This window comes from Mixophyes fleayi, chromosome 12, assembly GCF_038048845.1.
Source record: "Mixophyes fleayi isolate aMixFle1 chromosome 12, aMixFle1.hap1, whole genome shotgun sequence".
NCBI classification, from domain to species: Eukaryota; Metazoa; Chordata; class Amphibia; order Anura; family Limnodynastidae; genus Mixophyes; species Mixophyes fleayi.
In genome coordinates, this window is record NC_134413.1 from 65,305,444 (window position 1) to 65,333,232 (window position 27,789).

Sequence of the window (27,789 nt, forward strand, 5' to 3'; positions counted from 1 at the left end):
TATTATATTATATTAAACTTCATATATAAGCATTTACATGTTGGCCTTTTGTTGAGCGTGCATTGTTTTTGTTTTCTTTTCAATAATGGTTTTATTAAAGTTTTTCCATTTGGTTAAAGGGTACACAAAAAAACCCAAAAAGACATACATTGTAATATACAAGGGATAAATGGGAGTGGCCAAGGAAGAGGGGGAGGGGGGAGGCAGTACATATCAATACGTATCAGTAGCATGAAACAAAACCAACTGCAACATTTTACAGAATTTACATATCATTTGAGATACAACATGGAACATAAGATATTACTGTGGGGGGTTACTCGGGGATCCCCCGGGGGCGGGCAAGGCCACAAATTTGGAGACATAACGATTCCATTCAAACCACTTGATGTCGGGAGAGGAGGAGTAAGGGACTCCCAACGTTTCCATGTCACAGAGCGTGCATGTTTTTGACGCACGTGGAAGACATCAAAGATAGAAGAACGGATTTCCTGCGGGATCAAAACACACAGCAGGTATATGTCAGGAACATTGCAACCTGCTGTAGTTGCATTCGCATAAATCTGTGCTTTAATTGAACTTTGTCAAACACATCAGGGCCATCTTTTCCATTGGGCACAACGGGCAGGTGCCTGGGGGCCCCACGGGCAAGGGGACCCCATAGACAAGGCTCTTAATTAGAATAAATAATCCTGCAAAATAAAAAACCTGCAAAAAAAACCTTCAAGGGTCACTGAGTACATCCATCTATCTCTATCTCTATATATCTATATCTCTATACATCTATATATATATGTAGGGGCCCCGGTGCACTGCTTTGCCCGGGGGCCCATAATGTTGTTAAGTTGGCCCTGAAACACATTACCCATGAACAACTTTGAAACACAAATTCAAATATAAATAGGAAAGCATTCAAGAACCGTTTATAGGTAATGCGGTTGAACGCGCTGTGTGTACAATATCTACCCCTAAGTACCACAAATGGGATGTTTGGCTTTGCAAAGTTGCATTAGAATAACTTTCAACAAAATCATTTATGAGTATTTAAACAGTGTGTTGTAATCAGAACAGCAATCCTTTTTGTAAATAAATTATAATGCCAAGCTTAAAGTCAGTACCGTGTCCACATCAGGTTGACTTACTAGTAAAATACCAGTTCGGTAGGAAGTCTTTTCACAATCTTCTCATAGCAAATTAACAGTAAGTGGCGTGTTGAGCAAACAGCCTGAGCTGTTGTAATGGGCTGTAGATAGTTGTATTGCAGATAGAATAATCTCTCTTTTATGTAGTTTGCTGTAAACAATTCAGATAGGCAACTGTCCATCAATGTTGTCCAACTCATATTCATTATCTAAAGAGTGATTTGAAAGCTGGTATAATAGATTCAGGCTTCTCCTTGAACTTAGTAAGTAGAACATTATCAGTCCGACGCCCAAAGTCTTTCAAAGTCTGACTGGAGTTCAGCGACTTCCGGTCCGCTTTAGATAGGATGCCGTCGTTAGTCAAGTTGTTCATGATCTTTTTATAGTCACCGGAGTTCTTGATGATCTTTACAAACTTGTCCATTGAATCGTCTGAAATGAAGGCAGGAAATTAATACAAACAAAAGTCATTTATACAGGTCTACAATTATCTTTAGAAATAAAATGGGTATGTAGAGGGCTAGCATCAGTGTGCGACGGATAGTATAGGGCACCCAATGTCAGATGTGGAGAGTCTAGAGTTACGGTGCAGACACAAAATGCGTGCAGCAAAATTGGCGCTTTTACCTATTATTTATTGAGATGCAGATATCTTAAGATATGTGCAACTCAAACTAAATTCGTTATTGCATCCGTATGAAGAAACACTTAAAGTGTATAAAAAATAGACTTTAAGGGGGGGTATTCAACTGGTCGCAGCGTGCCTCTGGAACAGTCGCAAAGGCACCCCATTGCGATATAACATCGCAGATGTCTCCTCTTACTTCTGTGGGGTGCGAGGGGAAATTTGCAGTTTTCAGGTACTCAGGTGCATCAACATGTGCACATGATGTTTGGCGGAACATCGTGGCTAATTGAATATGCCCTTAAGGGGCAGATTCAATTGTCTGCGATGTTCCTAAGAAAATCGCGGACGTGCGTTTTTACAGGCATTACAGTAAAAAGAAATGCAATTTGTTGCTCGCAAAAATCAGCGTTACTCCTGTCAACAAAAAAAAAATCAGGCGTCTCACGGGCCGTTCCGAAGGCAACTTGTGCAGATTTTTATGGAATTGATTCCAAACCTAAGAGTATCATGAAGTGACAGCAGACGCGAGGTGCCATTTATCATAGTCAACTTGGCGAATGGTGTTTTGATGTGTAAAACAAAAATAAATAAATTAAAACAATGGTGCGGCACCCTCCCTCTCCAAAAGTTCCAAGCACCAATGCTCATAGCCTGGGCTTGTTGCCACTAATGCGGGCCAAGGTCAGGGTGAGACGGCGGTATTCGATTAGCGAGCTTTAGGTCATTGTTGGAGTTCTCCCATCTACATTGGTTAATGTTCCAAATAAACAGTAATTAACAAACCTTCTCCTGAAAGATCTTCTTGCTTTACAGTGGGTTCTGAAGATGTTTTAAGAGGCTAAAAAGAAAAACAAAAATAGTGTAAGCCTCTGATTTATCAACATAATCCACATATTTAAGATTTAAAAGAATAAAACAAAAAATGTAACAATTTTTTTTTAAAAAGTAGCAAACGGCACAATCACTGTACACATGTATGGGATATAATATCTAGAATGTTTGGGACTTAGGCTTTGACAGATAAGATGGTTCATCCGTCTGACCCAGTTTCAAGACATTCTAAATGCGTCTGATGTTCATCTGTCAAAATTCACTGCAGCACTCTGGAGGATATGGGGAAGTAACAGAGATTTACACAGTCCAATTCAAATTGGGAAATTCTTTTCTTCACACCCTCTTAGAGCTAAACCTGACCTGCACCTTGTTTCCTCTCTGAAAACGATCTCTCAATCCCATATACAATGCTTCTCCAGTGCTGCTATCCATGTAAACAATTCCTTACCATGAATGATCAGCATCTCCCCTAGCCTACAAATATATAGATGTTCTCTAAAAACTAAAAACCCCATTATTAACCCCATCAATACTACTCAAATTCAAAACTTTCCCAATCTCCATTCTGAACCACACTCTTATCTCAGCTCTGTCTTTCATTCACTAGATTGTAAGCTCTTGATATGTATTTCTGTATAAGCACATATATGGCTTGACTATACTGGGTATTGGAGGCCCCAACAGATGTTCTCACATGTCATCAGGAGATGAAATAGGATATACAACTGTGATTACAGGCATGATTATACATGATGCACAGTAATTCACTGGTATCTGCCCTCTAGGTCAAATAATCTCTCACTCAGTATAAGACATGTCCTACAGGAAATCTCTTGTACACTGGAGAACTCACCATATCGTTGTCTGTGCGTCCCGATTCCCGAGGTTCTAGATTTTCTCCACCAGTGGCTATACATGACTGTAGGGGTTCCTGAATTACTCCTCCAGCAATGCCTAAGGCTAAAACATGACACCTGAATTAGTATATTATAATTATTATATATCTCATGTCCTGTACAACCCTTTCCAATTGGCAATATTAACCGTATTTCACCATGCTAACGATTTTTCTTTAATTATACTTACACAACTTAGTGCCAATATTTGGAGAGAATTCTCTTGTTTTAAAGTAAATAAAACCTGCCCAATATAACCTCCAGTTTTTGTATTTTACAAGACATGGCGTAAAAAGACATAAAGGCATCGGTAAATATTATGAAAATATTTTATTCAACTTTTGAGACCATGGCTCCAAGCGCCATTATTATCTTAACGTCCACCTGTCACGTACACACAACGGAACCAATATTCCGCAGAATGCAGCCTATCAACCAATTGCAGATTAGTGGCATCACTGAGGGAAGCCTTACTACTCAGTGACGTCTTCCACTAGGAATTTGTGGCAAGCTGAAAATAGTTCTGCATAAAAACTGGCTGACTCTACTATGTGTAGGCAACAGATACAGTGTGCTTTGTCACTGACCAACTTTATAAAAATAGACTTGTACAGGGCAGTGGAGTAGGAGAAGGCATGTTAAGCACATCTCTGACCTCCTCTCCATTCACACTCCCGCCCATTCCCTGTGCTTGGACAATGATCGTCGCCTCTCCTCCGCCCCTGAGCACCTCATCCCACACCCGAATTCAAGATTTCTCCTCTGCTGCCCCCCTCCACTGGAACAACCTCCCTCCTTCCATCTGTCTGTCCCCTAATCTGAGCACCTTTAAACAGACACTTAAAACCCGTCTGTTCCTCAAAGCCTACCTAACAGCCATCCACCTAACCTTCTCTATCCTACTCCTCCTCCATCTTTCCTGTTCGCGCTCCTCCTACACATGATCACCTCCTCTGACTCCTCTCGTACCTGCTGTCTGTTTCCCCTCCCTTTAGAATGTAAGCTCTTACAAGCAGGACCCTCTTCCCTTCTGTCTCAACTCCATTTCTTCTATTCCTACGTCACTGCATTTGCTATGCTTGGAGCTATTGGAGACTTGGTTTGTCTCATCTTGTTCTGTACTGTTGTACCCTGTATGGTTCACTGTTTGTTTGGACTTGTGTACAACGCTGCGGAAACCTTGTGGCGCCATATAAATAAAGAATAATAATAACAACTAATATTTCACAATAAGGTTTCTTATTAAAATTATATAAGTCAGCTAAGAATTGCACAATTAAAAGGCATTGCATAAATTGAAGAGCAATCTATGTACTGTCCAATGATAAGATTGGTTATAGACATCCTTTGCAAACAAAAAAAAACTGGTTGAAGTTTTATCACAAAAAAAGTGGATTGAAGGTGATCATATTATATATTTTTGCCCATATAATTGCATCGATATTGGTGTAATTTTTTTTCAGCTGCTTTACTAACCTCTCACGAAATCCTCTGACAAGCTGGTATTGTATTCAGTTGGTTCTGATAACTGTAAAAAAGACACCTGAAATTAATTCTGAGGGCAGCATTGACGTACGTACACATACATTCCTAGGGGTAAATGTATCAAGCTGAGAGTTTTCTGATGGGTTTTTCAAACCCATCAGAATCTAGCTATCATTTATTTAGTACATTCTACAAAATGACAGCTAATTGGTTGCTATAGGCAACATCTCCACTTTTCAAACCCACCGGAAAACTCTCAGCTTGATACATTTAACCCCCTACTGTTCTGCTTTCCTTCTATCCTGTAAGTCATTAAAGATACATTTGTGGATTGTGATTCTTGTGTATGGCACAGAAGCATACCACCTGACACCATTATGTAAATGTATAGAAGAACCTTTTATCTTTATCTTAACTCACCTAATTGCACCTAAATCTTTATTTGTTATTTTGGGTAGAAATATATTTTAATGAAGTCCTTTAGTCATATTTTAAACATTTGCTTGTAAAAATGTAGCAATACTTTCTCTCCATCACAGAAATCAGTTTTGTAGTTAGTAAGACATACCGGTAATTAACACGATCACACTTCTATGATTTAGTAAATAAAATACAATTAGTTAATATGGGTTTTCGAATACCCATTGATGTGACAACATAATATATCTTGGTATGACATGAATTAGAAAAAAAATAAGAGGTCATTACCCTTAAAAAGATGCAAGTTTCCTAAAGAGAACACTAAGGGCTAGATTTACTAAGCTGCGGGTTTGAAAAAGTGGGGATGTTGCCTATAGCAACCAATCAGATTCTAACTGTCATTTTGTAGAAAGTACTAAATAAATGAAAGCTAAAATCTGATTGGTTGCTATAGGCAACATCCCCACTTTTTCAAACCCGCCGTTTAGTAAATATACCCCTAAGAATCAGAATATAGAGTACCTCATCTGGAGAAGATATTGTTTTGAAAAGATCTTGTACACTTCGAACAGCGCTGACAATCGAATCCTGATATGCCGAAAACATCTCTGTTGTAGATTCACTACAGTCTGGAAGGAGATATAATAATGAAACCAGAATATAATGACATTTTATAGATAGGCACTAGATACTAGTAAATAATTTCATATATTTGCAGTACAAACAACAGGAAATAAACGTGGTACTTTTAATTTTAAGGTGTGACTTGCCAATAACAAGAAGCACCAATTGAGGTTGGGTGATCATTAGTCATTCTGTCTTTGTGTACTTAAGAAACATGCTCAGTCCATTTTGAAAGTGTTCAATAGTGAAATACATGGTGGTTGGTTAAGGCAAAACAGAATTAAGTATTACAGTGTATTATGCAAGTGAAAAATTAAACTTGTAAAATCCAAATGAAATGCTCTATCATAGCATAGACTAACTAAATTAACTGTCTTTAAATTTCACTAGATCATCATCATCAATTTATATAGTGCCAGCAAATTCCGTAGCGCTTTACAATTGGGGAGAAACACAGTAATAAAGAATACTGGATAAAAGAGACAAAGAGGTAAGAGGGCCCTGCTCACAATCTATATTTCAATGGGAGTCGGATACATGGAGTTAAGTCTACATATTGCATATTGGTACAGCCAGATTGCAAAGGTAAAAAGTGATTTGTATGCTATAAGATCCAGTCACACAGCAATGTGGGTCTGAGGTTAGAGGGTTGTTGTCTTGTGTGAATTGTGTAAAGGGTGGTAATAGGGTAACCTAGTGAGGTTAAGATGGTGGTTGAGGAATATTATAAGCTTGCCTGAAGAGGTGGTTTTTCAGAGAACACTTGAAGGTTTATAGACCAGGGGAATGTCTTATTGTGCGAGGGTGGGAATTCCACAGAGTGGGTGCAGTGCAAAAACAGTTCTGTAAACACTAATGGGAGGATGTAACGAGAGTGGAAGAGAGACGCAGATCTTGTGCAGAACGGAGGTGTCGGGTTGGGAGATATTTTGAGACAAGTGAGGAGATGTATGTTGGCGCAGTCTTGTTGATGCAGTGGTATGTTAGCAGAAGAATTTTATATTGGATTCTGTAAAAAACAGGCAACCAATGTAGAGACTGGCATAGTGGCTCAGCAGAGGAAGAACAATTTGCAAGGATAATCAGTCTGGCCGCTGCGTGCAAAATAGATCGCATGGGGTTTGAGTCTGTTTAGGGAAATACCAGATAGGAAGGAATTGCAATAGTCAATGCGGAAGAATAAGAATACATGAATTAAAGATTTTGCAGTGTCTTGTGTAAGATATGTGAGTATTCTGGAAAGGTTTTTTAGATGTATGTAACATTATTTAGATATAGTCGATGTGGGGAAAAAATGCTAGTTGTGAGTCAAGGATCACACCGAGCTTGCGGGGTGGGATTTATGGTCTTGTTGTCAACTGAACAAGGAAATGTCTGATAGGAAGCTTCTGTTGGTGGGTGGGAATATTACTAACTCTGTTTTTTAGAGATTGAGTTTGAGTTAGCGAGAGGACATCTAAGATAAAATGGCACAAAGACAGTCAGTAACGCGGGACAACACAGATGGTGAGAGATCAGTACAGGATAGATAAATTTGGGTATCATTTGCATAGAGATGATACTGAAATCCAAAGGAGCTTATTAGTTTACCAAGAGAAGTGGTATAGATAGAGAACAGCAGAGGACCTAGCACTCAGCCTTGTTGGACTTCTACTGAAATAAAGTGGAGCAGAGGTGGATCCAGAATAAATAATACTGAAACAGCGATTAGAAAGTTATGATGAGAAGCAGGATAGGACAGTGTCTTCAAGACCTAGTGATTGTAGCTTTTGTTTGAGAAGAGATTGGTCAAAAGTGTCGAATGCAGCAGAGAGATCCAACAGAATTAGAAGAGAGTATTAGCCTTTGTTTTTAGCAGTGATGAAATCATTGACAACCTTGGTCAACGCAGTCTCTGTGGAGTGTTGAGAGCGAAAGCCTGACTAAAGAGAATCCAATAGGTTGTTTGCGGAAAGGAAGCGTGTGAGGCGAATGTAGGCAAGTCTCTCTAGAGGCTTGGAGGGGCATGGGAACTATGAGATGGGACATTAGTTTGACAGAGTTTGGGATAGAATTTTATTTTTTCAGAATAGGAGTAATCACTGCATGCTCGTATAATGATGGGAAGATATCAGTAGAGAGAAAGAGATTACAGATTTTAGTCAGAATTGGAATGAGCACAGAAGACAGGGATCTACCAATCTGTGAGGATATAGGATCATGAGTACAGGAGGAGAAGTAGAAAAGATAAGAGAGTAGATCCTTCATTTGTGAGATCAAATGAAGAGAGGGTGTCACACTTCTGGTATCACAAACGGAACCCAATAGCCAGGTATTTCTGAAATAAACAGGATTTATTTTGGTATATAAATAAATCTCCAGTGTCCAACAAATAAAGTCCCAAGTCACAAGAGGATCCACAAGAGGATAAAGGTCTGGTGGAAGTATCAATACTTGTAGTCCAAATCACAAGGAGGCAAGGTTCTGTGGAAGTATTTGGTTCAGATACAAACACAATACTCGTGCAAAGGCTTCATAACAGGAAGTGCCTTTTCTAGGCCCAAACAGGAAATGGGATCCAAGATGGAATCTTCATGAGACAGTACCAGCCATCTTGGATAAGGGCTATTGTAAGGGCAAGTTCATAACAGAGATCCAAGATGGAAACTTTACGAGGCAATCAATGCCATCTTGAATGAGGGCAAATCTGAGGGCAAGTACATAACAGAGGGTGCCAGAGGGTGCTGGGTAGGAATTGAGTCAATTGCTAGTCTAGAAAGATGATACCATTTCTAGTCTGATTTTACCAATCTTGTCCTTGAAGTAGGAAGCAAGATCCTGGGCGCTGATGGTAGTCGGAGGGTTTGGGGTGGAAGGCTTGATAAGAGATTTAAAATATGTTAAAACAGGTTTGGGATTTAAAGCCTGAGCAAAGATGAGAGATTGGTTATATATGTGTGTTTTGCAGTGTTCAGAGCATTTCGATAGGAGTGGTATATAGCAGCATATGTGAACAAATCATTAGAGGTAAGAGATTTCCGCCAGTGCCGTTCTGCTTTACGGGAAAGTTTTTGAAGGTTTGTGTTACTTTAGTGTGCCATGGTTGACATCAAATTCGACGTGAAGTATAAATATTCACTGAAGCCGCTTGATCAAGGGCTGTTAGGGTATGGTGAAAATGAGGTGCTGCCGTTTCTGGGGAGGAGAATGTAGAGATTGTGGAGAGAAGGTGTTGTGAGAGTGCTGGAAAATGGTTGAGTTAAGCTTTCTGCGGGTATGAGGAGGCTTGGTAGAGTTTGACAGCAGAGAAGTTAAAGTTTTGGGAGTGAGCGTGTAGCTAATAAGGTGATGATTCGAGAGGGGGAAAGGCATGTTAAGGAAATCAGAAACTGAGCATAGTCTAGCGAAAACAAGATCAAGGAAGTAGATATCCCGATGAGTAGGGGATTCAACCTATGGGAGAGGTTGAGGAAGGAGGTTACAGAGAATAGATTGGAAGCAGCATTGGAATGTGGATTAGCAATTGGGATGTTGAAATCACCCATGATGATGGTAGGAATGTCAGCAGATAAGAAGTGAGGGAGCCATGCAGAGAGATCCTCAAGAAATTGTTGCGTTCCAGGGGGGGCGATAGATCACAGCAACACGCATAGATAATGGGATAAACATCCGAATAGCATGTACTTCAAAAGATGTGATGGGACATTTGGTACAACTGTGGGGAGAGAAGTAGTCTAAGCCCACCTCCTTGTCTGTCTCCAGGTCTGGAGGTGTGGGTGAAATGGATGCCACCATGTGCATGGGCTGCAAGTGAGGCAGTGTCTGATTGTGTAAGCCATGTTCCAGATGCTTAAAGTTGTTTGAAAGGAAGAGGTCGTCTATGGAGGTAAGTTTGTTATAAACAGAATGGGCATTTCAAAGGGCACATTTAAAAGATTTTGGAAGAGAAGGGTGACAAGTGATGCGCTTGAGGTTTGTTGGATTTTAGTAGTGTTTTGATACATGTGTAGTGGAGGAGTGTGGGGGACCTGGATTACGAGATATATCACTTGCTAATAGAAGCAGAGAGAAAGATAGGCGAGAGGATTATAAAATGTGTGACCTTTACTTTTCTAAAGAGAGGCTGTTCAACCATGTGGACTATTTTTATGTGAACTTGTACCACTCATGTCCTTAAATATAGGACATGAGTGGTACAAGTTCACATACCTGTGGGTCTGGTCCGGGCGTTGCTTCCCCTTCCTCCAGCGCTGTCCTCTTCTGCTCACACTGCATGTTCTCCAGACAAATGCATTTAACCTTTGATACTGCGGTCATGTGACCACTAGGTGGGAAATTCAAAACTGCCCTTGCATTTAAGCAAACTCCGAACACTGTTTAGCTTTAGAGCAACAAGTTATGCACTCTAGCATCTGGCTTCTTGTGAATTGTCTCTTCTTCCCTTCATTTCTCAGTGTCTCCTTGTGTTTGATCTTGGCTTACTTCCTGACCCCACTTTTGGCATTCGTTTGATACTTCTACTGCTCGCTAGGACATTGACCTTGGACTGCTGACTACTCTTCTGAACCTCTTTCTGCTCTTCCGTGCCAGCTTATGTACCAGATCCGGGATCATTGACTTCACCTTGTCTTCTCTGTTTCTGTGTCCATCTCCGCCCATCATGCCAGAGGGCAGTTATGAGGGCCACGACCTGCGATCCTTATGCAGCAAAGTCCACACAACCTTGCGACGGTTCTTGGTGAAGACTAGAGGGCTTGTAAAACTCTGTGCACCTCAGTTCGGCCGGCACCAACTCTGGCTGATAGCAGATACCCAGTACGTCCACTGTGAGTGTGACAATAGCCAGGTGGATTAACTTGCAGTACCATGTATTTACAAGATGGTGACTTTCCTATTTCCTGGTCCCCCCTCTCATCACATACACAGTAAGTTAGCAGCTCCTTCAATGTCAAATGCAAGCAAGGGGTTAAATGAGGACTTGCTCTCCATTAACTGGGATTAGGAATATTGTGAACCATATGTGACCACCATTGTTCTTCCTTGGACTCTTGTAGACATGGAGGCTCCAGCAAAGCAGGGAAGAACTACACTTGGGAGAATCCTAATCCCTGCCCATCACCAACTCACATTTTCATCCTGGCCAATACTGATACAAGCTGACCTAAGACTACCCATGCAGGGTAAGATATATGAAATGTGACAGTTTAAAAGACTGCCGGGGGGACTCAATGGTGTATAAGGATTCACTGAACTTTGCATAGAGTTTTTTTTTTCTCTCTTTTTTCTACAGCAAGTATTATCTTTCACCAGCTCCATCGTGGTTCCTATGCGAGATCCTGCATCTGATACACAACTACTCTAAACATACAGCTGCCAAGAATCTCTGCTCCACACGGAGATGCTTGTGGATCTGTTCACCTGGTGGGCCTGCTGGAGCAGGCGGACTGAAGCCCAGATTCCTACTATGTCTATAGAGAGCTTTGGCCAAGTAGCCGGTACCAGCAAGACAGAAGAGGATTGCTGCAACAGCTTGGCCGGGAGTTAACATAGAAGTCTGTTGGCTAAACAACTTTTCCTGGACTTAAGCATTTCACAGCTTTGCCGGGAGTTTATCAGAAGGCTTCTTTGCTCCGGCACCACCCTCAACACCACTCCATTCGGCTACAGATTGGCTGGAACCTACAGCAAGCACTATTAGAAACCAGTCTTCAACATTGAAAGGATAAGAATTAACAGGTTAACCCCGAGCTAAGTATTTCCTTCGGACCAGTGTACCATTGTTGTATCTTCACGACAAAGCATCAGGAACTCTATAGACTGTAATAGCAGACAAGGTATAGTGGTTCCTATAACATCTTAGGTATTGACTTAGTAGCTTGGCTAGGCACCGCCTTACTTTCAACGTACTGATGTACCTCCTTTGCAGTTGTCCTAGCAGCTGCATCAGGACCACTGTGAAAACAACAGCTTGGCCAGGTAATGGTTTTGCATTGCTTGGTCCATGTTAAGGACTGCCTAGGAGGCTATTGAGTGTTACTTGAATCGTGGTGAGCACTTGGGGTTTGATTTAAAGTGTGATAATTGTTTTTGGCAATTGATTACATTTGAGGTTCTTCTTTTGTAATAAAGTTATGGTTGTAAACTTTCTCTCTCTTTGTCTGTGTGATTCTGAACCACTAGATATCAGCACTTGGGTCTCTACCTAATGTTCTGGTATCATCACATAGACTTAATCAGACAAATAAAAAAAAAGGTTTTCCATCTTTAAACACTTGCAAAATACATGGCTTTATCTTATCTGAAAGTGGACAGCCACTTTAAAGCTGGAACAAGGAGTGGTCATGTATACCACCAATTGGCCAGATGCTTTTTACTAGCATTGAAAAAAGTATTATTATTATGATGATTATCCTTTATAAAGCACGCAAAAAAACAAAATATTACATTCTCAAATAGCTAAGCAATTAAAATAATGGTGCCTTACCGAGTGTTATTTGGAAAGTTCTCACAAACACTATCCTTCTAAGCAGTCAGGCACAATATTGATTTACAGATACAGCATAAGAAGGAGTATAGTGTGCATCTCAAAATTTACAAATAATGCTTAGCACAAGAATATATTGTGCAATTATGCCTAAGCGAACAAAATTATGATGGGCATGGTACAGTTTTTCTGTCCGGTCCTGTGTTGGTGCAGTCTATGACTTGATGAGCTAGTTTCATATGCCCTTAACGCCTCATGGTCAGCACGCAGGGGTCACGGTGTGAGATCATGCCCCTCCTCTGACATGTCATGTCTGCTATGCACTCACAAGGTTTTTATGTCAATTCACAGGAAGAAGCTGGTGCTTGAACTGCCAACCATTAGGTTACAGCAGTGCAGCTTCTGAGCAGCGAGCCACAGCCTTCGCTAACGACCTCCTGCATCCTTTTCAGTCCACCTGTGTAGACCTGCATCAGGGAATGGCCTTAGGACCTGCTGCTGGTAATGAGTTGCCAGCACATGAGGCTTGTTATCACATGTTCAGGCCTATATAAACAGCTTTCCTTGAACCATACCTGGCCAGTTTATTGAGCCTTGTCTCTGTGAACCAGCATTCTGGTCCCTGTACCTTCCCAACCACTTCCCCATGCTTTGACTCCTGGCATTCAGATGACTATCTTTCCTCTCCTCCTAGCTTGTGGATAACTACCTCCCTTGCTCCTGACTCCTGGCTATCGGACGACTATCTCCCCGGCTCCTGAACCCTTTCTCTGGAGTCCCCAGGCTCATCCTCCGTACTTAAAGTATATAACACCTTTTTGTACTATACTAACTGTTCTTGACATTGGAATCCAACAAACCAGTAACCATTATACAAATATCATACAATCTGACACTTTCATTATAAGCTTACTCTTAACTTGTCTTATCAACAGAAAGTATATTGGAGTCACCTGGGACATCCGTCATCTATTGCTCAGCTGGCAGTCTGTACATCTAATAACCTTAGAAATTATACTACATTATCCTGGATAAACAAGGAGCCATGTACAACCCAGAAAAAAAAAAAGGAGCAGAGATTTTTAGACTATGCGCTTACAGATGGATCAGGGCTACAATTAAAGCCCTGAGTAATATTATATTTGAACCTGTCCTCTATAAAATTAAACCTTGCCCTTCTCTCCTAATGCTCCTTCAAGTTATGTATTACATGTAGAATTTAATTTACAGTGGTTTTTCTGTACATAATATTTCTCCTCTATAAAATGCACTTAGGTGGAACAAAATGTGCCCCACTTAAATTAGTGGCAGAGGTCCCATTGGTGCCACCTCCAAGATGGTGTAAAAATGTGGCCTCTCCCTAAATTTACAAGGTCTCATTAGAGCATGTCATTCTGTAGGATAAAGTCTTGCTTTTCGCTTTCTTGACCAAATTTTTATACATTATGGGACATACCCCACACGATGCATGAAATGCCCCCCTTGGCCCGCTACTTGTCATCTCCACACATCATAAAACTGGACAGCAGTATAACAGGCAACTGACACTCGAAAGCAGTTTTGAACAGATTCCCATTTTCTCATCCGTATTTCTCCGAGTATAAAACCCCCATTGTATCATATACAATCCCTTTGTTATGGTTAATACAAGAAGGCACACTGTCTTCTATAGATCAGTATTCTCCTGTACTCACCATGGAAGCTGGGCCTATCATCTGCATTGGGATTCCAGCATCTGATCATTAAGTCCTTGGCTTCAGGCACCATTTTCACCTCAGTATATTCATCTAGAAGATTCACTCTGGGCCTCTGACCTTTGGCCACACAGCGCTGAATTACTACCGCGTGTATACCTGTGAGAGGGGAGATCACAATCATGTCATCTGTCGTATATTGCATTCCGAAGAGTAAAGTGCATTGTGAATGGTCTTTAATAAGATATACATTTAATTTGCTGGAACTAAGGGGTCCATTTATCAAAGCATGAAACCAAAGAGAGATACATTTCCTGATGGCTGTGCATGCACAGTGCGAAAGCCAGAACCTGTAAAGGGATCGTGATTGTGGTCACTTTACTGGACTATTCAAAGGACAAGCTCTTAACTTTAATAACCACATTAATTCATTTATTATCAAAGCAATAAGATACGATAATTAACATGAACAATATGACATGGGTCATAAACAGGGGAGGGCTGGCAAATTTTAGCTTGGGGGGTGCAAGGCTCGACTCAGCAGCTTATTAGAAATATTTAAAGGAAAAAAATGCAGGTGGCCCAGTGAGCCAGCCCAAGGTAACCCACACTGGGACCGGCCCGGGAGGCAGATGCCCCCTGCCCCTGGTCCTAAATAAGGTCTCTTACAGCACTACAGAACCTCTAATATAAATTATGATACAAGTTGAGTCAATATGAGACGCCAGTTTGTAACATTCACAAGTATGATGGATGCGACAATTATGGCTGTGGATCCGAATATGGGAGCCCGCATACATCAGTTCCTTTTCAATAACATGGTGGCAAAATTGCCTTGCCCTAAGGGGCTATGTCCACTGTCCAAATGGGGAAGGTCGGATGGCTGACTACATATTGTAGACGTGACCCCATTCAGCAGCTGTTACATGCATTTCATAAACAGTTTATTCAACAAGGAAACTTTATGTTGCCAACATGAACGGTTGTATAGCAGATTCTGGACAGGAATACTCTACTGAACAATGTTAAAAGGGTGGACACACATTCATGGCTAAAATAAGGCTTTTCCTAGTGGTTTTCACTCCAGGTAGCAAAGTAAGTTTGAGTTCAGATACGCATTAGGCTTAGGACAGATAAACAGAGCACTGACTAATGCGATATCGGACCTACAGTTGTTTATCGTGTTATTGCAACAATAATCGGGTGAAAAACCTGTAGCGTGTACCCAGCCTTACTCCTTAAAAAAAAATTCTTCCCTTATCATGGTAGATTTGACTCAAACTTCTGTAGGGTCACACACAGAGGTTGAAAAAAATATATAGGCAAAACCATGTTTGTGTCCTCACTTCAACAGAGCATTAGAAGTGTGTTCATTGATGCACCCCTTCCCCTCTGCAGCATAGTGTACTATGAACTTAATCAGCGTTCACGTAGAAGTCCATTGTATTTTACTGAGCATTAACGCTTTTGAACACCATAGGCGATAGCAAAATGGATGTGAAGCAACAACATCTGTGGCCTGATTTATTAAGGATCTTAACTAGAGAAACCTCTTATTTCAGTCTCCTGGACAAAACCATGTTACAATGCAAGGGGTGCAAATTAGTATTCTGTTTTGCACATAAGTTAAATACTGACTGTTTTTTCAAGCAGCACACAAATACATGCTAGCTTATTTGTACACTGAACTTTAAAGTTGATATTTGTGTGCTACATGAAAAAACAGTCAGTATTTAACTAAATGCTAATTTGCACCCCTTGCATTGTAACATGGTTTTGTCCAGGAGACTGAAATAAGATACCTCTTCATTTAAGGTCCTTAATGAATCAGGCCCCTGGTTATTCTCCATGCCTATACATGTGTACACATCCACAATGTGCATCAATGTATCCAACTGTAAGAGCTAAACAGAAATATGTTTTTTACGGGCTATATGCCCATGGGCTACCTCGAGCTGGGTCACCTGCATTCGCTTTCCCTTTAACATGCTCCTAATAGGCTGCTGAGTCGAGTCTTGCCCCCCCCCCAGGCGAAAATTAGTCAGCCCTCCCCGTATATATGCCTTCAATATATACTATAAGCTGTTTCTACTTGAAGGATGTAACCATAACTGGTATGCTGTGTGCTAAGCAAATCATATATGTAGATTTGCCTTATTACCTTATATGGTCACAGTCAAGGGAGCCATCGTTCCAGATAACACCTATATAAGATTAGAAGACTTCTTTCTAAAGGATTCAGGTGTTCAAAATGAGACAGCGGGGCCGACTGTGGTCACTCTTTGTAGCCAAGTATATACATATTACTCACTTAATTGTTGTTTGTCTTTATTGCTAGTGGCTTCTTATGGTTACTTAATAAATCATTGCTATTAGTTGAACATACGTTCCACTGGGAACACCAACCTTGCAGATGGTTTGAGAGGGGATTGCCGACCTTTGTTTGCCCTACATATGTGCAAAGTCATATCTGAGTAAGGTCGACCTGTGAACTGTTAAACCCCACTGTTAATACAACTTTAGCACATTTTCTTTGTTTTACTTCTCTTTAAACAAAAAAGATCATATTCAAATGATATGGGTTGTTTACCTGATATTTAAGGACCCCCCCCCATGTACTCCTTTGCCCATGGCCGTTATCAGATTGCCCCTCTGGGATGTCAGTGATGGCAGCTGGCACAGGAGAGAAATCATTCTGTGCTTCACCCTTTATCTTTAGTGGAACATCAAAGTAAAATAAAATACAACTCTTGACTTTAGTTGTAGAACAGAGGCTTCACTGACAGTTATACCACTTTCATACTGCCGCCCCTGCAATATCCCAGGTTTTTGAAGCCGGGTTTTTGCAGGGGCTTGGAGCGTCCCAGCTCAGAAACACCATTCATACTGCACCTCGGACCCGGGAATTTCCCGGGTTGACCCCATTCATACTGCACAAGTCTGTGCCCTGGCAATTTGTGGGAGTCATCACCAGAGCACTTTTCATTGGCTGAAAGCTGGAATATGAAAAAAACTCTCTCCCCCTCTCTCCCCTATGCAACTATGCCAAAACCCGGGTTGCACCATTCATAGTGCAGGCAACCCGGGAATTACCCCTCGATAAATCCCGGGTTCAAGACCCGGGATTTTTCACTCGTACCATTCATACTGCACCAAGACCCGGGTCGTTTGAGCTCGCCCCGGGAAAAACCCGGGATTTTGGTGCAGTATGAATGGGGTATAACAGTACTGTTAGCAAGTATAGATGTGGGTCAAAGTAATTATCATCAGCTATTTATAAAACGCCACTAATTCCGCAGCGCTGTACAGAGAACTCACTCACATCAGTCCCTGCCCCATTGGAGCTTACAGTCTAAATTCCCTAACATACACACACACACACATACACACCGAGAGAGACTCAGGTTAATTTAATAGCAGCCCATTAACCTTCTAGTATGTTTTTGGAATGTGGGAAGTAACCTGAACACCCAGAGGAAACCCACGCACACACAGGGAGAACATACAAACTCCATACAGATAAGGCCATGGTTGGGAATTGAACTCATGACCCCAGTGTTGTGAGGCAGAAGTGCTAACCACTGAGCCACCGTGCTGCCCAACACATCAAACACAAAACCCACTAATTAAATGTATAGTCTGTTGACCCACACCTAAGCTCCCTATATGAGTTATCAGTCCTATGCAGATACTGCTGTAAAACACTTGGGGGTAAATGTATCAATCTGCGGGTTCTTCAACACCCGCGTGTTCAGCCTCTTCCGCGATTAAATTTCAAGCGGCGCTGCATTGTAAAGGGAAGTTAACCCTTTACAATGCAGTGCCGCTTGAAATTTAATCGCGGAAGAGGCTGAACACGCGGGTGTTGAAGAACCCGCAGATTGATACATTTACCCCTTGGTATCTGATTAAAAGAAATGTTTGAGTGACCGATGGGATGTGGCAACATAATAAGACTTACCAGGGTAAGGTTCTTCACCGGAGAAAACAGTCCATGTTAAGATTCCAAAGCTACAAAAAAAAACATTAGGAAGAATCAGCGACACACACACAATATCAACCATAATGCAATTATTGTACTGTATATGTGTAGTTATCACCTTGCCATACTCAGCAAAGACTTTCTATTTCTCCTACATGTTTTATTCAAATGTAGTTGCTCTGTAAAGTAAAGTAATTGACAGGTTTTGGACACTGGGTGGCACTGTTCTACTGCTGTGTTTAGATTTTTTTTATAAAAGATGAACATACAAGATATTTGTCAGATAAATATCCAACAATCACGGTCAAAACAGGATATCAGCATTTACTGCATTTGGGGTGTTCATCCTCATAGGCAAACTGAGGGGGGGGGGGATTCTAGTGCCCGGAAACCCCCCTCCAAGCCTGGGGCACTGTATAATTGAGTTGGCTGGACCCTGGCCCCGCTTCATTGCGGCTCTTCTTGAAAAGGGAGAGCTGTGTGCACCCAACAATGGTGCATTCAGCATTGCCCATGTATATTATAGGGATAGGAAGAGTTGGAGAGCAGCCAAGCACTGTCTAATATTATAGCTACGCTCCCATGCATGCTGGTCACGCCCACTGGTGCCGTGGTGTGGAAACCCACATCTACAAATCCTGCATTTGCCCCTGATCCTCTTAAGAACAGAAAGTTCAGCAAAAAAAAAAATACATTCTAAATTAAATCTTATTTGAGAAGAGAAACGCTTGCACATTTCTTGCACCACAAAGCTTGTTGCAATTTCTGTGAACTTTACAGACAAAAGTAAGAAAGAGGAAGTGTTGCAATAATTAAGTTTGGGGCATAATTACATATTTCTCATACAAAAAGAAAGTCTCTACTCATCTATGATCTGCTAGAAGACAGAAAATGTCAGCTTTGCAGTTCAGTTTAAAGTTTGGAAATCCAGTATATTACTATTCTGAAATACTCAAAGTACAAATTAGTTATTATTTTCATTAGTTATTAATTTGCAAATTATAGGATATCATAAAACTGCACATGGGGGATTCCCAGTTCCTGGAGAGTACGATGAAGGTAGTATTGTATTTTTCATTCACCTAGGGCCTGATTCATTAAGGAAAGTTAAGCAAAAAAGTGAGTACGTTTTCTTACTCAAATTTTCTGGACAAAACCATGTTGCAATGCAAGGGGTGCAAAAGAGTTTATTATTTTGCCCATAAGGAAAATACTGTCTGTTTTGTCATCTAGTACACATATACTTTTTAGATTATTTGTACACTGAAATTTAAAGTTGATCTAGGACATGTCTTACCCACATTTTAAATATACCTCCCCCTCCAATACAACATGGTTTTGCCTTACTTACCTTTGCTTAACTTTCCTTAATGAATCAGGCCCCTAGTCACAGTCAGCTATCACTCACCTGTAAACATCATAAGCTTTGTTGGGCTGGTAATTTATATCATCCAGAGCTTCTGGTGCCATATATGACAAGGTTCCAGCAAAACACGGAGCGGCAGATATAGAGGTAGTGGCTCCGACAATCTTAGACAATCCAAAATCTGTGATCTTAAGAAAGAACAAAGATGGATGGAAGTACTTTGTTTGATACGACAATCTTAAACTCTTAAAACTATGCACTGAAGATTAAATATGAACGATAGTTTAAATGAAAGGGACGTTTAAATAAAATTCACTTTGGTTTTCAAACATATAGAAGTGGAAGTGATTATTAAATAATTAATGATTCTGGTATCAGCCAATAGGGTGATCAGGCTGCAGCCTGGGGCGCTGGGTCATGAGGAGGCGCAGGGCGGGCACATTAATATTTATTTTTTGCAAATGCCGGTGATCCATTATCGGGGCCTCCCCTGGTCTCAAGGGGGAGGGGGTGCCCCGACTGTCAGTGGATCCCATTAGGCTCAGGCAGGCAGCTGACAGAAAATCCGATGCTGTTAGCTGCCCTGTCAGTGCGGGTGCGGTGCGCTGCTTAGTGTGGTCACGTGAGATTATCACATCTCACGTGACCACACTAAGCAGTGAGCCCGCGCCCACACTGACAGGGCAGTTAACAGCATCAGATTTGCTGTTAGCTGCCGTTCAAGAACCCAGAAGTGCCGGCGTCTAAAGAGAAGAGGAGCAGAAGACAGCAAGGTAAGTTCTGTCTCTAAATATTAAGGGGGCAGAGGAGGTGATACATTGACTATGGAGGGGGGAAATTACTGGTGGGGAGAGGGTGTTAATGGGTTAATGAATTGGCTGCAATGGGTTGACGAATTAGCTAGTGGGGGGGGGTGCTAATGGCTTGGCTGCAATTAGTTGAATTGGCTGGGGGTGATGAATTGGCTAGGGAGGGTTAATGAATTTACTAGGGGGTGATGAATTGTCTGGGGAGTGAGCACGAGTGGTTGATTTTTGATGAAATGGATGTAGGTGTCAAACTTTCTGGTGAAAGTTGATAAGAATGACTGGGGGAGATGATGAAATAGCTTGTGGGGGCCAGAATGCTAAATACTAGACAGAAGGGGCTGGTAGGTGATAGTATATAATCAGGGCCGGATTAAGGGAATGGAGGCCCCTGGGCTAAGGGGGCCTCCATTCCCCCGTGAGGGCCCCCCCCCCCCGTGATCCGAGCCGCCCCCAAGGCACTTACCTCCTTCCCCGGCGCGCTGTATGCTCTTTACTGAGGAGATCTCGTGAGAGTGAGACTCACGAGATCTCCTCAGTAAGGAGACTACAGCGCGCCGGGGAAGGGCCGCAGTGAAAGTGCTCAGCAGCATTGATCGCGCCGGGGGCGCCCCCGCCTGATCAATACTGCTGCTGAGCACTTTCAAGGGCCCCCTGGATGCCCGAGACCCCTGGGCTGTAGCCCAGTTAGCCCTATGGTTAATCTGGCCCTGTATATAATTATAAATAATTGTCATATATTTTATTGTCTGTACTAGGGGGTTGTTTTATTTGGTCATAATGGAGTATTGTGTTTGTGTTTGAATCATTCAAGGTTTGTTAACATTTTGCACTATAATAACATGTTTGCACATTTTCAATACAGGACTCCAAGTTTCCAGAAGCCAGCCAACTGACAACAACGCTCCAAGAACAGACGCAGCACACTCCACACCGCCACAGACGCAGCACACTCTATATCGCAAGGTGAGGAAAAATGGGTCATAGTGTATACTGCCATAGATAGGACATACTCTATACTGGCGATGATGAGGCCATTCTTTAAGGAGATTATTTGCCTTTAAAAATGGAGTGTGGTCCAAAATTCTGTGCACTATATGTCCCATTCATTTTATCTCATGAATCCGAATTCAAAATCTGGTAACTTTAATAAAATATTTTGGAAACGTTTCATTATTATTAACAGTTAATTATGCAGCACTTTACAGCCAATATTTAAACATTCACATCAGTCCCTACCCCAGCGGGGATGCAATCTCTATTCCCCACCACAAGGACATAGACAACCTAGGATTCATTTTGTCAGAAATAAATAACCCTCCAGTATGTCTTTGGACTGTGGGAGGATACCTGGAGCACCCGGAGGAAACCAATACAAACGTGAGAAGAACATACATACGCCACACAAACAGGGCCCTGGTTAGATTCAAACCATGGCTCAGGGCTGTGAGGCCATCAGGGTGACCACTGTGCCATCGTTCTATCAATAAACAAAATCAGGAACTGCAGAATTATGGCCTTATTCTGTTTACATCCAAGAAAGAAAACGTTCCCACAATCGCCATCCACTCGTCTTTTGAACTGTATTAACCTTAGGTCAACATCCGGAGCCAGACACGTTACCGCCAACCCTTGCTCAATACAAGAAATGACATTTCTGAAAATCTATCAGGAAGTCTTTTTCATGTATACACTTCCCTGCTCCAGCCAGATCGCTTTAAGATTATTCAATATTCTTGGGCAACACGAGTACAAACACCCCTCAAAAACCATAAATCAGTAAAGCAGGCAATGTACATGATGAAGGATAAGGCCACCACTTTTCTATTATTTGGGTGAGTGTGGTCGTAAGTCTCACCGACAGAAATACAATTATAATGGTACAATGAAAGCAAAAAAAATGGCATGTAATTGGCACAACTAAACTATTGAAAGCATGCATAACGCCATTGCTTTGTGGATGAATAGGAATGTGGACTTTGTAATTTAGGGCCCCCTGCTGCTCTCTATGTTACTGTTAATTGTAGCTTTTTAGACATTTTGTTTGAGTTCTGTTTTCAGCTATTTTTTGTTTACTAAACTGCCCAAAAATATTTTTACAGGTTGCCAACCCTGAGTGGTACACAAAATAAAATGTGTTTCCCCTTAAATTATTTCCGTTTTTACGTTCATTTATCTACATGGAAGAGAAATGAGGGTCTTGATAATGTGCCCTTGTAAGGTTACATTATTTTTTATTATACTTAGTTTGTCCTTTCAAGTTATGGTGGAAGGGTTAAACTTTTGTAAAGAACTATTTGTTTAGGTAACCTGCAGATGTATCCTGCTTAGCAGAGAGCTTTCTGATAGTATTTTAACACTGCAAGCAGTGTCCTCTCTTCTTTTATCTGTTAACACAGTCTTGTTAAATTACCGAGTTTGGCACAATATAAGAAAATGTCATTATTAATTATTGTTATTAATAATGATATTCTGCCTGCACAAAGCAGCACATCCAACATTTTTATATTTTATTCTTCTATATGCAATATTGCTGATGAAGTTTTTTAGGTCACAGAAAAGCATTCATCATCATCTATTTATTTATATAGCGCCACTAATTCCGCAGCACTGTAAAGAGAACTCATTCACATCAGTCCCTGTCCCATTGAGGCTTACAGTCTAAATCCCCTAAATACACACACACACACACACAGACTCTAAGGGCAATTTAATAGCAACTAATTAACCTCCCAGTATGTTTTTGGCGCGTGGGAAGAAATCCACGCAAACGCGCCACTAATTCCGCAGCTCTGTACAGAGAACTCACATCAGTCCCTGCCCCATTAGGGCTTACAAACAAGAGCACCCGGAGGAAACCCATGCAAACCCAGGGAGAACATACAAACTCGACACAGATAAGGCCATGGACGGGAATTGAACTCATGACCCCAGTGCTGTGAGGCAGAAGTGCTAACCACTGAGCCACCGTGCTGCCCAATTTGTTTTGTTTTTACTTTTGTTCACAATTTGGGATATATTTAATAATGAGTGTAAAGCCAGATGTCTGGTAAAAATGGCAGTTGTTGCCAGAGAAAGCCTTATTTTCTTTTTGCCCAATTTATTGAGGGGTTAACACTGGAAAACATACCGATTTCTCCAACATTAATCTGGTTTTCGCTGAGCAACGCCGCCCCCCCCCCCTTCCCCCATAAGATCTATGGGGATGGCAAAAGGTGGCTATTTAACAAGCTTCAAAAAGCTTAATTTTTTTTCCACCAGGATTCTTTTCTCTTGCAAAGATAAACACTATCTGCTGATGGTGTTAACCATACTTGCGAACTCTCCCGGAATGTCCGGGAGACTCCCGAAATTCAGGGAGGTCTCACGGACTCCCGGGAGAGCAGGCAAGTCTCAAGCATCCTGCGATTGCCTGGACAAAATGACGCAATTCGCGGTGAATTGCGTCATTTTGGCCCCACCCTCACAACAAAACATAATTTCCATTGCGGGGGACAAGGCCAAAATGATGTGTTTGACCGCACCCCGCCCCCTCCCGCCCTCTAGGTACACCCCTCTCCCGGAATTCACTTGCCGAAAGTAGGCAAGTATGATATAGATAAGCTCATGTTATAACACTGGAGACGGAGACAGACATGTGTATAGTATTACAATAATTATGACTCTAAATCTACCTTGTTGAAATATTTGGCAAATGTATAGGATATGAAGGGCGTGCTTTGGTATCATAAATGTTGTTCAATGGGTTGCACTATATTGTGGACAATCATTTTATAATCATATGTTGGTCCCTGCCCAGGCAGAGCAGATATATTTACTTTCTTTGCCCTTGGATATGACAACGGACAAGCTCTGGTACACAGATCTACAGTCCTCTGAAGGAGGTATTCCCCTGTAATCTAAATTTACTAATAAAATTCACACCCCCTCCACATATCAAGAGACATGAAAACATTGATTCACTCTACGAAAAATTATTTTGATCTACTTATCAATTTCTCTAACCACACAGCAGGCGATCACCATGTTAGAAATCACCGATGTTGGACCTATCAGGTATGATGTTGTAGGATCAAGGTCACTCACCTGAACCTATAGGTGCTTATTTAAAAGTACATTGCAGGGCTTTAGGTCTCGATGGATAATTGGGGGATCGAGGCTGTGAAGATAGTTCATTCCAAGGACCACCTGGTGGAGAATCTGGAACCTCAGAGCCCAGGGGACATCAGGGATGTTGTCGAAAAGAGAACGGAGAGAACCATGGGGCATGTACTCCATGACCAGCCCATACTCAGTCAGACCACCTTCCGGTTTCTGGTAAACGCCTAACAGACGGAGGACAAAGGGATTGCTGGCCTTCTCCATCACGTCTCGTTCCTTCATCAGATCCCTCATTAGTCTTTTCAAGTTGGAGCTGGAATAAAAAAAACACAATAACTGCAAGTGAGCCCATTGGACCACTGTGGGCACGGGTGGTAGTCATTATACCGAAGCTTATAATTCCGCCAATTGGTATAATGATAAAATAATGCTGATTCCAATAATCCCGATATAGAGGAGATACTGACTTACTATAAATAAGACAGACCACATGTGCGACACACATAAATGACAGCTAGATTCTGATTGGTTGCTATAGGCCACATCTTCACTTTTTCAAACCCGCAGCTTGATAAATTTACCCCCTGTTGTGCTAAGTGCACAGCTAGTGATGTGTGCTATACTATGGGGCTTATTTAAGACGCACCGCAAAATATGAAAGATATTTTTCAATCCTCATCGCATTGATAAGGATTGAAATATATTTCATATTTATCAAAAAGCTTCAACAGGGACAGCAATCCTACGCCGACCAAAAGTGTCAGGCATGCGCACAGAGACCTGTCCCAGTGCAAAACGAGGAACTATTATCATGTGACAGGGAGGGATCACATGATCCCTCCACACATGCGCTGTCCATGTACGCCAGCTTCAACAAAGCAATGATATCTATGATATCTGCTGCGATGCAGTGATCATGAATCACAATTTTGCCGTTAATCCCTGAAAACTGACATTTTCGGTGATTTATTATTATTATTATTATTAATATTTATTTATAAGGCGCCACAAGGCATCCGCAGCGCCGTACAGAGACAAACAAAATTACAATACAATGGGAGACAGCACAGTACAGTAAACACAGCAACTCAGTAAGCTCAATGCACAGCTAGAGAGGGCGGGGAAGGGGGAGGGAGGATCTGCAAACGACGGGGCCCAAGAAGGAGGGCGCGGAAGACAGGGAGACCCCCAGGGGGGAGAAGGGAGCGAGAGTGGACGTGGGTTGGAGGACCCTCGAGGAGGAGGGCTAAGTAGCTGGAGAGCAGAGTTAGAAGTGGTGGAAACAGGAGGAGAGATGGCCCTGCTCAGAGGAGCGTACAATCTAAGGGGAGGGGTGGACAGACAGAGACGCAGGGGAGAGAGGGAGAGTAGGGGGACGGAGGCAGACGATAAGGTAGGAAGTTAAGTGGGAGACAGAAAGGCTTTAAGAAAAAGGTGGGTTTTTAGGGCCCGTTTGAAACTGGACAGATATGGGGAAGTTCTGATGGAGGGAAGGAACTTGTTCCAGTGGAGGGGGGCAGCGCGGGCGAAGTATTTATGTTTCATAAATAGCCACCAATATGTAAAGCGGTTATTTTTGGTGTAGATCTATACCCAATCCAAGATCTACAGGATTCGAAAACACAACTCCTGCAACGGATTTATAAATTTACAAATATACTCTGATTTTTCTGCAGTGGGACTTTCTGAATTAAACTTTTCCCGATTAGACACCTCCTATCACTGCCAGCCAGTAACGCCGGGCAGCTGAGTCCCTGGCACATTTTATTGGTAAACAGCGGCGATAATAGATTTTCTACAAAACAATAATAAATCGTCCCATTAGTCTGCTTGCAGTAACTGGCTACCACTTTCCACAGACAGAAACAGACAAAAACATGTGCTGTTGAGGGTGCACGATGACTGGAGAAACAATCCCCTTTAAATAAGAAAATATTAAAATGAAGTTATGATTTATATGTTCTTGTTATATATTGGTGGATCCAGAAAGAAAACAACTAAGGAGATATGTAAACAAATTAGACAAATATTTTGTTTAAAACCATGTCACACTGTGAGTCACCTGGATACTCCAAAAAACTGCTTATAACAATAAGCCAACAAATTTTAAGTACAAAGTGCTTCCAGTCCACAACATAGTTAAAGAAAAGACTGAAGGACTTTGCAGCCTCTTGACACTTTATTAATACACATGTCAGCTTGTGTAATCAATTCATTATTAACATCTGTTGTGCACCCTCCCCCCCTTCCCTAAATCCAGGGCTTGATGACGTGTCATACGTTGCCCTATAACTACACAAGCCTGTTGTCTCACTGTCATGTTTTGGCAACGTGAAGGTACCCAATATGAAAGTGAAACTAGCTTTATTTCCTTCCCCCTTCTAACCTCATATCCCAAATGCTTACACGCATTTCCTGTGTAGGGAATTTCCCAACTAATCTTGGAATTTCTATGCCTGGTAAACCCACCAATTATTGCACAACAGTGTGTATCCCAAATGCAGCCCACCTCTGTTTATGCAACTAGAGAACTGTATTATACTCTCAAAACCACAATTCAGATGCATAAGCTCACCTTGTTTTATCCTGGCAAACGCAAGACAGGTGGAAAATGCGTCTACACGTAAAGTATAACGCAGAAACGGCCACGACTATATAGGATTATAAAGACCAATACGTGTGAAACAGAAGAAGGCGCATATAAGCTGCTATGCACAGCAGCCTGATTGACGCATCAATAGTGTAGTTCAGAAATAGGCAACCTGAATATCATGCTGGGGCTTGTAGTTCACCAGCACCTGAAAAGCCACCTCTGCTGTTAATCAATAAGCAGAGTAATCGCACCACTAGTCGACTGTATTCAATGGAAAACAAAACATTCTCAGTACTTGAAAATGAATGTAGCTTTAAAAAGCTATGTAACTACGTTAACTATGCAAAAACAGTTTATGGTTATTTAATTTTTTTTTAAGATTGTTAAAAATAAGCTTCTGTTACTTAACATACCCATGAGCCCCTTGAATCATCTTAAGGGCAATGTCCATTTTGAGTGTCTGGCTCCATCCTTTATATACAAGTCCAAATCCTCCACTCCCCACTAGTTCCAAATTATTCAGGTCTCCGGAAGGCAGAAGCAGCATCTTAGTAGTTCATGAGCACTCAGAGGACTATACACACATATAATAGTGTGATACAGAATACAAGGCTGCAGAGGGGAGTTCCACTCACTGGCTAGGAGGCGAGGCTTATTATCAGAGCTCATTGCAACTTCTGTATATTTGCTCTGTACCAGATAAGACAGGCTCAGCAGTTTTCTATGTCCATGATTAACCAAGGTCTGTGTATATA

The 27,789-nt window shown here is 41.6% G+C and overlaps 1 pseudogene; it reads right to left on the reverse strand.

The window, feature by feature from the left end:
* Positions 1–27,664, reverse strand: LOC142108651 (receptor-interacting serine/threonine-protein kinase 3-like; annotated as a pseudogene).
* Between the last annotated feature and the right edge of the window lie 125 nt (positions 27,665–27,789).